This window comes from Xenopus tropicalis, chromosome 8 (assembly GCF_000004195.4).
Source record: "Xenopus tropicalis strain Nigerian chromosome 8, UCB_Xtro_10.0, whole genome shotgun sequence".
Classification (NCBI taxonomy): domain Eukaryota; kingdom Metazoa; phylum Chordata; class Amphibia; order Anura; family Pipidae; genus Xenopus; species Xenopus tropicalis.
The window spans coordinates 11,881,469-11,896,115 of record NC_030684.2 but is presented as its reverse complement, the minus strand read 5'-3'; the positions used below and the strand labels follow the sequence as shown (position 1 = coordinate 11,896,115).

General features: G+C 43.1%; 1 protein-coding gene across 2 annotated transcripts in view; it reads left to right on the top strand.

Annotated features, from left to right (window-relative positions):
• Nucleotides 1–472: 472 nt before the first annotated feature.
• The window catches only part of ntng2 (netrin G2), an 87,933-nt gene continuing 73,758 nt past the window's right edge, over nt 473–14,647 (top strand). Inside the window, exon 1 of one of the 2 annotated variants that reach the window (XM_004916668.4) lies at nt 473–1,892. The gene's annotated coding sequence lies outside the window, so the exon portion shown is untranslated. The remainder of the gene's footprint in view (nt 1,893–14,647) is intronic. The other variant, XM_002936176.5, reaches the window with a different exon arrangement.

Here is a 14,647-nt window from a genome sequence, read left to right as displayed (position 1 = left end):
CTAGTCCACACTCCTTTATTATTGCCCTGCTGCTTGTCATTACTTGGTGGGGGCAATGACCCATCACATCGCACCCCTTGGGGGGGGAAGGTGCAGGGGCGAGGTGGCTGACCTGGTTGCCTAGGACGCCCGGTTGGCTTGGGTGGGGAGGCCCTGCGAGGAGGTGTGTGAAATCCACAGCGGGGGCCATTGAGGGGTGCAGGGGCCCCTGAAGCAGAAGCCCTGGTGGGCCCTGCACCCCCCAGTCCAACCCTGAGAGCTGGGTAAAATGCCCATCTAGTATAGCCTTTGGGGGCCAGGATTAAGGGAGCCCGTTAATACCCAGAATTCCCCATACTGCCCTCCTACCAACGTGTAGCTGAGAAACATAAATATTGGGAAAGCAGAGTAGTATTATTGTTCCAAAGAGGGAGGGGTTTCACCATAGGGATAAAAATAAACCCAAAGTATTTCAGCCTGTCTCCCTTTCCCCTCTCCGCTCCCAACTGAATCTGTTCTCTCCCTGGATCCCATTGGGGAGGGACAGAGCCACCGCCAGGATTAATAGCCTCCCCACCCAACTTAATTAAGCCGGGGGAGGTCAAGGCAAAGACAACGCCCTTCAGCGGAGGGGTGGGGTGGTGCTGAGTGAGTGAGGTCCCGGCAACTCATCCCATATGCCAATGTATCACTGAAGTGCCGCTAACTGCCTGCGCTCATACACGGAGGTCCCGGATGCTCCTGGGGTTCGGCTCTTGGGCTAAAGCGCTCGGTGTTGTAGTAGAAACTTACAGGGAGCTGTCCGCCTTGCCTAGTGCTGAACCGGCCGCCCTGGGAGCTGCCCGCCCTGTGCCCGGAGTGTCGGCAGCGGCTGCTGATCGCGGCTGATCGCTCTTCCCTGCGGCTGCGGTACTAGGAGCGGTACAAGGAGCTGTATAAGGAGCTGTATAAGGAGCTGTACAAGGAGCTGTATAAGGAGCTGGTTCAGGAGCTGGTAAGGAGCGGTACAAGGAGCTGGTTAAGGAGCTGGTTAAGGAGCTGTATAAGGAGCTGGTTAAGGAGCGGTACAAGGAGCTGGTTAAGGAGCTGGTTAAGGAGCTGGTTAAGGAGCTGGTAAGGAGCGGTACAAGGAGCTGGTTAAGGAGCTGGTAAGGAGCGGTACAAGGAGCTGGTTAAGGAGCTGTATAAGGAGCTGTCCGCTCTGCCTAGTGCTGAACCCCAGTGAAGTCTATGGGAGCTCTCCGCCCTGCCCAGCGCTTGGGATTGTACATACTGTGCGCCTAATTCTCTGCTGCAGTACAGGGCATGTCCGAACCGGCTCTGACTCAAGTCCCCGGATCTCCCCGCTAAGCTCAGAGCCGAATCTTGGGCCGGAGGTCTCAGCGCCTTGTGCCGTACGGTGCGGCTGCCGCGGAACAGCTCCCACCCCTAGCACATTGCTCCACCGTGGGACGGGACAGAGGAAGTTACGCAGCCCCGGATCATGCCGACAGATAAAAGCCGTGCTTGTGATTGAAAGTGATGGCTGGAGGATTTAGCCCTCAGTATTAAGTTGGAGAGGCAGGCAGCGCAGCAGAGATTTACTAAAGCCTTCTCCCATCTGCTCCGGAGCCGCACGGTGCGGCCAACTGATCCTTCCAGTTCAAACAGGAAAAAAAAAAATAAAAAAATCAGCAACTGAAAGAAGAAAAAAGGATTGAAAAGGGGGGAAAAAAGTTTACTTCATTCTCCGCAATTTAATGGGGACTTAAGTGCCCCCTCCCGTTGGTTTTCGCATCTTACAGCTGAATTCATCTGGATCATTAAAGGAGGAAATCCCCCCCAACCCAGAGAAAGCTGGGAAAGCAGAGGAGAAGCAGGGAGGAGGCTGAGGGTCCCGGCACTGAGCCCGGCACTGAGCCCCTACATACCGGGTAAGCACAGGGGGAGACTCACACTGTATATTTATTTATTATATCTATATTCATGTCAGACCCTTGTTACTATTAGTAAATATATCCCTTACATATTCATGTCTCAGGGTTGCTTTGTGTATTTATACAGTTATTTCCAGCCTGCTTATCTGTATATATCTAGATTATCCAATACCCATAGGCACAGCTGTAGTAGTAGTGTAGGTCCATAGCAGGGAATACTTACCTGCCCCATTGTGTCGGGCACATGTTCCGTTCCCTGACCGAATGAGTGGGATTTCCATCGCTGCAATTAGATTGTAAGCTCTTTTGGGCAGGGCTCTCTTCACCTCTTGTATCGGTTACTGATTGCTTTATATGTTACTCCTTGTAGAGTGTAAGCTCTTTTGGGCAGGGCTCCCTTCCCCTCCTGTATCGGTTACTGATTGCTTTATATGTTACTCCTTGTAGAGTGTAAGCTCTTTTGGGCAGGGCTCTCTTCCCCTCCTGTATCGGTTACTGATTGCTTTATATGTTACTCCTTGTAGAGTGTAAGCTCTTTTGGGCAGGGCTCCCTTCCCCTCCTGTATCGGTTACTGATTGCTTTATATGTTACTCCTTGTAGAGTGTAAGCTCTTTTGGGCAGGGCTCCCTTCCCCTCCTGTATCGGTTACTGATTGCTTTATATGTTACTCTGTATGTCCAATGTATGAAACCCACTTATTGTACAGCGCTGCGGGGTATGTTGGTGCTTTATAAATAAATCTATAGATCTATAGGTTTATAAATAAATTAATAGATCTTATGATATACTGTTGGGGTGGTTCACAGACACCTGGAATCTGCAGCTGTATATTTCTGAGTATTTGTGCTGAACTATAACCCTTTATAAATAAATGTTAATAATAATAATAATAATAATAATAAGCTTCTGGGGATCAGGGTTGGCGCTGTTAAACCTTCATTTAAACTACTGGGCACAGTGCAAGACAAGTATATCGACAAGTATAATAATAAGATTTTTTTATTACTTGGTTGGACTAGTTACTTACTAGACTTAACTCTAGAACTATATCTCACACTCAGACACTGGCACACATGAGGCGACTGGTTACTTTATTTGAGTTGGGAAAGCCAGCTACACGCTGGTCCTAAATGTAAATGCCTCTTAACCTCTTCACTGCCAATATCACATGGGACACGCTGTTGGCAACCCCCCCCCAACACTAAATGGGGGGTTTATGAAAACCCAGACTATGTGATAGGAATAGGAGTGCAGCAATGAGCAGCGTTCCCTGGATTCATGAGTCGCATGTAGTCTTTGGGGGGTCAGTCTAATGGAAGATTAGTTTGTGGGAGCCCAAACCGTGCAGCGGCACAATGTCACCGGGTCTGTTCATATTCACATTTGCAGCGCCAGCGTTTTCGCTGTAGATTGACAAATAAACAGCATCGCTGGTACTTGATATGCATATTAAGCTATTTTTATTGCCAGCCCTAGTTTGTATATATCATTCTGCTAGACACATTTCTGCCATCTCCCTGGGTTTTTTTTAAGATACTAATCTGTCTCCCTTACCCATATATATATATATATATGGGTAAGAAATTATGGGAATTAAGCTGAAGTGGTGCCAAAGGGATGAGGTGTGGGATCCCTTATCCGGAAACCTGTTATCCGGAAAGCTCCGAATTACGGAATGCCCGTCTCCCATAGACTCCATTTTAATCAAATAATTCAGAATTTTAAAACTGATTTCCCTTTTCTCTGTAATAATAAAACAGTACCTGTACTTGATCCCAACTAAGATATAATTACCCCTTATTGGGGCAGAACAGCCCTATTGGGTTTATTTAATGGTTAAATGATTCCCTTTTCTCTGTAATAATAAAGCAGTACCTGTACTTGATCCCAACTAAGATATAATTACCCCTTATTGGGGGCAGAACAGCCCTATTGGGTTTATTTAATGGTTAAATGATTCCCTTTTCTCTGTAATAATAAAACAGTACCTGTACTTGATCCCAACTAAGATATAATTACCCCTTATTGGGGGCAGAACAGCCCTATTGGGTTTATTTAATGGTTAAATGATTCCCTTTTCTCTGTAATAATAAAACAGTACCTGTACTTGATCCCAACTAAGATATAATTACCCCTTATTGGGGCAGAACAGCCCTATTGGGTTTATTTCATGGTTAAATGATTCCCTTTTCTCTGTAATAATAAAACAGTACCTGTACTTGATCCCAACTAAGATATAATTACCCCTTATTGGGGGCAGAACAGCCCTATTGGGTTTATTTAATGGTTAAATGATTCCCTTTTCTCTGTAATAATAAAACAGTACCTGTACCTTATCTCAACTAAGATATAATTACCCCTTATTGGGGGCAGAACAGCCCTATTGGGTTTATTTCATGGTTAAATGATTCTCTTTTCTCTGTAATAATAAAACAGTACCTGTACTTGATCCCAACTAAGATATAATTACCCCTTATTGGGGCAGAACAGCCCTATTGGGTTTATTTCATGGTTAAATGATTCCCTTTTCTCTGTAATAATAAAACAGTTCCTGTACTTGATCCCAACTAAGATACAAATAATCCTTATTGGATGCATAACAATCCTATTGGATTTAATTGTTGTTTTATTGATTCTTTAGTAGACTTAAGGTATGGAGATCCAAATCACGGAAAGACCCCTTGGTCCCGAGCATTCTGGATAACGGGTCCTATACCTGTATATATATATATATATCCCTCATCCCTTTGGCACCACTTCAGTTTAAGTACATTATTCCCATAATTTCTTGGTAATGTATCACATCTCATGGTCCTGTTGATGGGGGTAGAAAATAAACAATTATTCTTCATTTACATCCCTGATCTTATAAATAGGAAGGTGTTGGGTTTTGAAGGCGATAATGTATAAAAGTCACGTTATAAAGTTAAATGGCTACAGTGAGGATCGGAATTAAGATGCTGAATTATTTTCAACCATTGCAGTTATACGGCATTATTCCAGGAAGCGGATGTGTCCAGCCCTGAGCTATTATAGATAGTTTTAATGTTGCCTTACCAGAAGTTCTCTTTAAAAGGGAAACTTATGAAAAATACATGGTGCCGGTCTGCACCGGACTAACGTTCAGCCTTCTTGGGATTAACGAGAAGCCCATTTAGGGGAAGATTTAAAGCTGTTAGATTCACACACCTTGTGTCTCAACCCTTTCTCCTTGTAGAGTGTAAGCTCTTTTGGGCAGGGCTCCCTTCCCCTCCTGTATCGGTTACTGATTGCTTTATATGTTACTCCTTGTAGAGTGTAAGCTCTTTTGGGCAGGGCCCTCTTCACCTCTTGTATCGGTTATTGGTTGCTTTATATGTTACTCTGTATGTCCGATGTATGTAACCCACTTATTGTACAGCGCTGCGGGATATGTTGGCGCTTTATAAATAAATGTTAATAATAATAATAATAATGTAGAGTGTAAGCTCTTTTGGGCAGGGCTCTCTTCACCTCTTGTATCGGTTACTGATTGCTTTATATGTTACTCCTTGTAGAGTGTAAGCTTTTTTGGGCAGGGCTCCCTTCCCCTCCTGTATCGGTTACTGATTGCTTTATATGTTACTCCTTGTAGAGTGTAAGCTCTTTTGGGCAGGGCTCTCTTCCCCTCCTGTATCGGTTATTGGTTGCTTTATATGTTACTCCTTGTAGAGTGTAAGCTCTTTTGGGCAGGGCTCTCTTCCCCTCCTGTATCGGTTACTGATTGCTTTATATGTTACTCCTTGTAGAGTGTAAGCTCTTTTGGGCAGGGCTCCCTTCCCCTCCTGTATCGGTTACTGATTGCTTTATATGTTACTCCTTGTAGAGTGTAAGCTCTTTTGGGCAGGGCTCTCTTCCCCTCCTGTATCGGTTACTGATTGCTTTATATGTTACTCCTTGTAGAGTGTAAGCTCTTTTGGGCAGGGCTCTCTTCACCTCCTGTATCGGTTACTGATTGCTTTATATGTTACTCTGTATGCCCAATGTATGTAACCCACTTATTGTACAGCGCTGCGGGATATGTTGGCGCTTTATAAATAAATGTTAATAATAATAATAATATGGCTTTGGGGGAAAGACACTTGTTCAGTGTCCCAACTCCCATCCCTGGCAAAGGCAAAGACACCCCATAGCTCTTCCCAACCACGGGACCCACGACAAATATATCCTGTAGGCAAGCAGATTATTTTTCAGGATCAACTCTTTTCATATACAGGTATGGGATCCCTTATCCGGAAACCCATTATCCAGAAGCCTGTCTCCCATAGACTCTGTATTAATCAAATAATTCAGAATTCTGAAACTGATTTCCTCTGTCCTCTGTAGAAATAAAACAGTACCTTGTAACTGATCCCAAGGTATGGAGATCCAAATTACGGAAAGACCCCTTATCCGGAATACCCTTGGTCCTGAGCATTAGGATAACGGGTCCTATACCTGTATAAAAAATTACTACCTAGATATTCCGCGTTTCCAACTATCCCCTCCTATAGGGACGAAAGGAATCAGCCACCACCGTACGAAACGCGTCGCAGCCCAACCACCCTCATTCCGAGGGCCTGATTATCCAGTGTATAATTATTTATTCATCACATTCAACATAGAATTAGCCATTTTTTTCCACTTACAAGTGTTTAAAAATGTATCATTTTCTAGTCCATTCAAAGTTGAATGGGTAAAGCATTAATACAGATAAAAATGGAAACCTCCCGTCTATGTGCTCAGCTTAAAAATCTAATTTTGTGTTCGGAATACCTTGCTTATCATTCCCCGAGGGTCAGCGAGTTCCCCCTAAAAGGAGAGAACAGGCATCGATTCTTTCCTTTCTGTATAGGAATTGCCGGCTCCTAATAATGCGTGATGAAGATTTATATGTCAGACGGGGGAAAATGCTGCCTGATGAATTGAGCTGGGTGGTAGGAGGGCAGAAAGCTGAAGTTTTTGTGGCTGTTAGAGCTTCCGCAAGCCGGAGTGACCTCTAACATCATTAGGGATTAGTAGCTACACACACACAAAGGTAGTGTTTGGAAAACATAGCAGGTTAGTGCCAGGAGCAGCGATTGTGGCAACACCTAACTGTCAGCTTATAGATAATTAAACAGACGCTATATTTAATCAACCAAAAATCCTTGCTTTTTACCCAATACAAACCACTGTCTGTGTATATAAAAGCTCAAACATTTGTAGGAAGGATTTCCTTCCTTAATTTGAGACTTAATTCTACTAGATACTGTATATCATGACCTGGATGAATGAGAATCTTCATAGACAAGGAACAGGATCTTTGGAAGAGGGTCAGTTAGTGATTTGAAGTTGCCAGGAGTCTAACAGGTAGTTAAATGTTCTGTTTTTATATGGCACAGAAGCAAAAGGGATTTCGTTCCCAATAGGAGACAGCAGGGAACGGCAGGATTTGCATTGGGAAAGCATACGGCTGCCTTCACGTGGGATAGACAGAAAGAGAGTGTAGATAACACGCGTAGTCTCTCCTGCTTCCATAAGCTGCTTTACAGATATCCAACAGCCGTAGCCGTAGGAAGGCACGTTGGCTTTTGCACATGTAGGCTACTGTATGGGGCACATTGGTCAAAATGGGAGATCGGAGCTCACCCACTTTCTATACGTTCCTATGGGATGTTTAGGAGCCTATTGGTCAACGGGTGCAAGTTAGAGTTCACCATTTAATAAATACACTTCTAAAAGAAGGTATATCTAATATAAATAATCTAAAGCGACTGGACTTGTTAGGTAATCATTGAAGACGTTTCACTACTCATCCGAGCAGCTTGAGTCAAACTGAAGAAGCTGCTCGGATGAGTAGTGAAACGTCTTCAATGACTACTAATCAAGTCCAGTTGCTTTAGATTTATTTATACTAGATATACCATGACTTGGATGAATGAAAATCTTCGTAGTTCTAAAAGAAGGGTGAATTTTTCTGTAGTGAGCTCTCCTTTTGATCAATACGCCCCTATGTATCGTTCTCAATTTTAATGTGTTTATAAATGAATATCTTTTAGATTGTAAGCTCTACGGGGCAGGGACCTCCTTCCCACGGTGTCTCATACTACATGGCACTTATTTATATATATATATATATATATTTACTGTATTTATTTATGATATCACTTGTCCTCCCTGTGTGTAATTGTGTATTCTATAACATACATACATCTTTCAAGATGAAATGTAAGTTTCTAAACTTTGTGGCCCCCCCCCTATAAATAAGTAGATAATGGGGAGCCAGCTGGAAGGCCACATGGTTAAGCTTTTGGGGTGAATGCTGAGTTCCTAAATACTGGGTAGACTTTTATTAACATCTATTTGTATATATCCATGAGCAAAGGTGTCCTGACCAGAGCAGAATGGGATTCCAATCCAACATCACTAGTCCAAAGAACTGACTCGTTGCCCTATTTTTGATATTACGATCCTATCCCTCTGCTACAGACTTGGGCAAGGAAAGAAGTGGACAATATCAGGTGCTATCTTTCCACTTACAATCTAAAGCCTTCCCAATCACAATCCCCTCAGTAAAGCAGTGTATGGATCAAATCCCCTCAGTAAAGCAGCGTATGGATCAAATCCCCTCAGTAAAGCAGCGTATGGATCAATCCCCTCAGTAAAGCAGCGTATGGATCAAATCCCCTCAGTAAAGCAGCGTATGGATCAATCCCCTCAGTAAAGCAGCGTATGGATCAAATCCCCTCAGTAAAGCAGTGTATGGATCAAATCCCCTCAGTAAAGCAGCGTATGGATCAATCCCCTCAGTAAAGCAGCGTATGGATCAATCCCCTCAGTAAAGCAGCGTATGGATCAATCCCCTCAGTAAAGCAGCGTATGGATCACATCAGCAGTAAGGCTCGGTATCCCCTATGCCAGCACATTGCTGCTTTGGGTATTGGAAAGAGCAAAAGGCGAGAACAATGGGTTAATTCTAATCGGTGTAGTGGCGACTACTCAATTCTGCTTGAAGAAGAAAAAGACTGATATTATTAAAGCAGATACTATACCTCTACTCAAAGAATGGGCACATACAGTTTGACATTGGTAGGCTGTTTATAACAGGGGCACAATTACTGTTTCCAAGATACCTTAGTGTTTCAAAAGGCTAAACTAGTTGCTTTAATAGATGTTAAAATCTGTGTTTCTGTACTCTGGGCACCACTTTCTGTTCTGCCTTCTCATAGGAGAGAGAGTTTTAAGACCTTTTTCAAGCCTCTTTTTCAGATCCAACATTAAGCAAAGCCTTTGTATATAACAATGTAAAAAATATATGAAATATTTATTAAAAACAGTCACCTTGTTATAGTTCCAGGACACAAAAGCTATAGTATCTTTTCATATCTTTATTCATATTTTTTCATAATCAGACGGTTACATTATGCTTTTTGCTTTTGGTCTGATTGGTTATTGTATGGAAATCATTTATTACAAAATGAGTCTTTAAAGAGAAAACATATTTTTTATGCCATACATAATTACTGGCTTTCAAGTCCTCTTAGTTCATAGCAAAATTAGAGATAGAGAGACTGTATTATACCAGTCACCCTATTGTGATTTGAGCAATATTTAGGGCTGCATATAAATGTACTCACCCCAAATATCAGCCTAATCAACTATGAGTCTGGGTCTCCCCTTCTCATAATTAGGCAACAGATATATAGAAACATTGGGGTAACAGTCACCCTGCTATAGTTCCAGGGGTACCCAGGGCACAAATAAGCACTCACCCCAAATCTCCCCCTAACTGGCCTTCAGGCTGGGCCCCCTTAGCCCATAACAAGGTTACAGATATATAGAAACATTGGGGTAACAGTCACCCTGCTATAGTTCCAGGGGTACCCAGGGCACAAATAAGCACTCACCCCAAATCTCCCCCTAACTGGCCTTCAAGCTGGGCCCCCTTAGCCCATAACAAGGTTACAGATATATAGAAACATTGGGGTAACAGTCACCCTGCTATAGTTCCAGGGGTACCCAGGGCACAAATAAGCACTCACCCCAAATCCCCCCCTAACTGGCCTTCAGGCTGGGCCCCCTTAGCCCATAACAAGGTTACAGATATATAGAAACATTGGGGTAACAGTCACCCTGCTATAGTTCCAGGGGTACCCAGGGCACAAATAAGCACTCACCCCAAATCCCCCCCTAACTGGCCTTCAGGCTGGGCCCCCTTAGCCCATAACAAGGTTACAGATATATAGAAACATTGGGGTAACAGTCACCCCGCTATAGTTCCAGGGGTACCCAGGGTACAAATAAGCACTCACCCCAAATCCCCCCCTAACTGGCCTTCAGGCTGGGCCCCCTTAGCCCATAACAAGGTTACAGATATATAGAAACATTGGGGTAACAGTCACCCTGCTATAGTTCCAGGGGTACCCAGGGCACAAATAAGCACTCACCCCAAATCCCCCCCTAACTGGCCTTCAGGCTGGGCCCCCTTAGCCCATAACAAGGTTACAGAATCATTGGGGTAACAGTAACTGTGGGTGTTATGTGCTGCTTAAAATAGACCTGATACATTCCATAAATCACAATAGTATGCAGATACTGCTGTTCCTCCATTACTGGATGCATTAAATCCACTGAGACATTTAAGTGTCATTTAAGAAGGAGTAGAGATACTCCTAGTCTAGTTAAAGTGACCAGTGCTGGATATTATTAGGACTGTCCTGTACAATGTTCTAATATCTAATTCCATCAATGAAATGGTTAATATCTAACTGTCAGTGCAGAAGGGGGTCACTTTACAATGAATTCTGTATATAAGGCAGATAAGACCTTGCCTACAATCCTTATTATACACTCGCATTGTGTTTGGGTTGGTGAGATCGCACCCCCCCGGGGCAATCTCAGGAACATTCAGATCTATGAAAGATGGATTTTTTTTTCTCACCGGTCATTTGTCTCAATCAAGTGGCCTTCATCTTTAGGAGGGGGGGGGGGGTAAGAAGCCTTAACATGGATATATGAATTTTATAAGTCGGATCAATGTGCAGCTAAGGTTCCAGCGGCACTGGCTAATATTTATTTTTGCCATTTAGTCTGCCTCCCCCAAATGTGTTATTACTTACCCCCAGCCTTGCCCCAAACCATTTCCTTCCCATAATGATAACACAAATATTGGCCAATCATCTTGCTTATTACAATTGGGTAAAGGTTGTGTTTAATGGGATCCCTTCCCAGTGATTGCTTTGCCTTTCTATTGGCATTCTGGAGTTTAATAAACTTTTTTCCTCTTTCCTTTCAATAAACTAGATTAGATTTCTTTCATCATCTAAGGGGTTTTTGTTTATAAGGTTAGTGATTTTTTTTTTTACACAATTCTCTTTATTGCTTGAAAAGACTAAAGTGCTAGTTGACATTTTGAATTTATGAGCTGTAAAATGCAGATGCAGAACAACAAAACTATGACCCTGAACCCAACCCCATCCCATCAGCGCAGAGCCAACTGTTGCACAAGTGATCCTACAGCCCCATTGGTACCTAGGGGCACAGGGACCTACTCCCAGCAGGGCATTGGACAAAACAGATTCCAACTTATTAAATATAATACATGAGTGATACTCAGAGTTCCCTGTATAACTCAGCCTGCAGCCTTGTGCCTTTATATGGGCACAGAACCCCTCAGTGACTGCTAAAATCCTTATCATTTACAGTAGGGGGTACATTATCCCTTATAATACATGAGTGATACTCAGAGTTCCCTGTATAACTCAGCCTGCAGCCTTGTGCCTTTATATGGGCACAGAACCCCTCAGTGACTGCTAAAATCCTTATCATTTACAGTAGGGGGTACATTATCCCTTATAATACATGAGTGATACTCAGAGTTCCCTGTATAACTCAGCCTGCAGCCTTGTGCCTTTATATGGGCACAGAACCCCTCAGTGACTGCTAATATCCTTATCATTTACAGTAGGGGGTACATTATCCCTTATAATACATGAGTGATACTCAGAGTTCCCTGTATAACTCAGCCTGCAGCCTTGTGCCTTTATATGGGCACAGAACCCCTCAGTGACTGCTAATATCCTTATCATTTACAGTAGGGGGTACATTATCCCTTATAATACATGAGTGATACTCAGAGTTCCCTGTATAACTCAGCCTGCAGCCTTGTGCCTTTATATGGGCACAGAACCCCTCAGTGACTGCTAATATCCTTATCATTTACAGTAGGGGGTACATTATCCCTTATAATACATGAGTGATACTCAGAGTTCCCTGTATAACTCAGCCTGTAGCCTTGTGCCTTTATATGGGCACAGAACCCCTCAGTGACTGCTAATATCCTTATCATTTACAGTAGGGGGTACATTATCCCTTATAATACATGAGAGATACTCAGAGTTCCCTGTATAACTCAGCCTGCAGCCTTGTGCCTTTATATGGGCACAGAACCCCTTCAGATCATCAGAACCTTGGCCACAATCTGAAACAGCGCCCTCTTGTGGAAACGTTAGGAATAATTGTTATACTGTACATCACTAATTGCTTGCCTTTACCAAAGAACACATTAAGAACCAATCATCCAGAAACATATTACAGGGAATAGAAGGCACACAATGCATGTGCTGTTGGCTAAATCTATAATTGCTCAGTATAATAACCATTTATGATGAATTCCCTTTAGTAACTTCCATTAACATAAAAGCAGCAATATGACTGCCTTACAGCAAGACATTCCCAGAGGATATATTAATGGGGTATAGCAGAGGTAAATGTTTGCCTTTCTGTTTACATTAGTCGGGTTCCTTGCCAAAAATGTGTTTGAGCCTCTTGAGCATCCTGTGTACTGAGCAGAACCACTTGGTACAGAGTGAAACAGTAGCCTTGGGTCGGAGCCCAACCATGGAGTGTTTATGTACTCCCCGAGTTTGTTTGGGGTTTCTTCAGCTCCTCCTCCTACAGCCCAAAAATATTTTGGTGGGTGTATTGGCTTCTGATCAAGCTGATCCCATTGGCTACTGACTTTAGTATGTGTGTGTGAGTTATTGTCATGTAGAAGCTCCTCGGGGGCGGGACCAGTGTGAATGAAAAGCAAGCGCAAGGGTATCATTTAACCATGAAATAAACCCAATAGGGCTGTTCTGCCCCCAATAAGGGGTAATTACAGTGGAGGAAATAATTATTTGACCCCTCACTGATTTTGTAAGTTTGTCCAATGACAAAGAAATGAAAAGTCTCAGAACAGTATCATTTCAATGGTAGGTTTATTTTAACAGTGGCAGATAGCACATCAAAAGGAAAATCGAAAAAATAACTTTAAATAAAAGATAGCAACTGATTTGCATTTCATTGAGTGAAATAAGTTTTTGAACCCCTACCAACCATTAAGAGTTCTGGCTCCCACAGAGTGGTTAGACACTTCTACTCAATTAGTCAACCTCATTAAGGACACCTGTCTTAACTAGTCACCTGTATAAAAGACACCTGTCCACAGAATCAATCAATCAAGCAGACTCCAAACTCTCCAACATGGGAAAGACCAAAGAGCTGTCCAAGGATGTCAGAGACAAAATTGTAGACCTGCACAAGGCTGGAATGGGCTACAAAACCATTAGCAAGAAGCTGGGAGAGAAGGTGACAACTGTTGGTGCGATTGTTCGAAAATGGAAGGAGCACAAAATGACCATCAATCGACCTCGCTCTGGGGCTCCACGCAAGATCTCACCTCGTGGGGTGTCAATGATTCTGAGAAAGGTGAAAAAGCATCCTAGAACTACACGGGAGGAGTTAGTTAATGACCTCAAATTAGCAGGGACCACAGTCACCAAGAAAACCATTGGAAACACATTACACCGCAATGGATTAAAATCCTGCAGGGCTCGCAAGGTCCCCCTGCTCAAGAAGGCACATGTGCAGGCCCGTCTGAAGTTTGCCAATGAACACCTGAATGATTCTGTGAGTGACTGGGAGAAGGTGCTGTGGTCTGATGAGACCAAAATAGAGCTCTTTGGCATTAACTCAACTCGCTGTGTTTGGAGGAAGAAAAATGCTGCCTATGACCCCCAAAACACCGTCCCCACCGTCAAGCATGGGGGTGGAAACATTTTGCTTTGGGGGTGTTTTTCTGCTAAGGGCACAGGACAACTTATTCGCATTAACGGGAAAATGGACGGAGCCATGTATCGTGAAATCCTGAACGACAACCTCCTTCCCTCTGCCAGGAAACTGAAAATGGGTCGTGGATGGGTGTTCCAGCACGACAATGACCCAAAACATACAGCAAAGGCAACAAAGGAGTGGCTCAAGAAGAAGCACATTAAGGTCATGGAGTGGCCTAGTCAGTCTCCGGACCTTAATCCAATAGAAAACCTATGGAGGGAGCTCAAGCTCAGAGTTGCACAGAGACAGAAACCTTAGGGATTTAGAGATGATCTGCAAAGAGGAGTGGGACCAACATTCCTCCTAAAATGTGCGCAAACTTGGTCATCAATTACAAGAAACGTTTGACCTCTGTGCTTGCAAACAAGGGTTTTTCCACTAAGTATTAAGTCTTTTTTTGTTAGAGGGTTCAAAAACTTATTTCACTCAATGAAATGCAAATCAGTTGCTATCTTTTATTTAAAGTTATTTTTTCGATTTTCCTTTTGATGTGCTATCTGCCACTGTTAAAATAAACCTACCATTGAAATGATACTGTTCTGAGACTTTTCATTTCTTTGTCATTGGACAAACTTACAAAATCAGTGAGGGGTCAAATAATTATTTCCTCCACTGT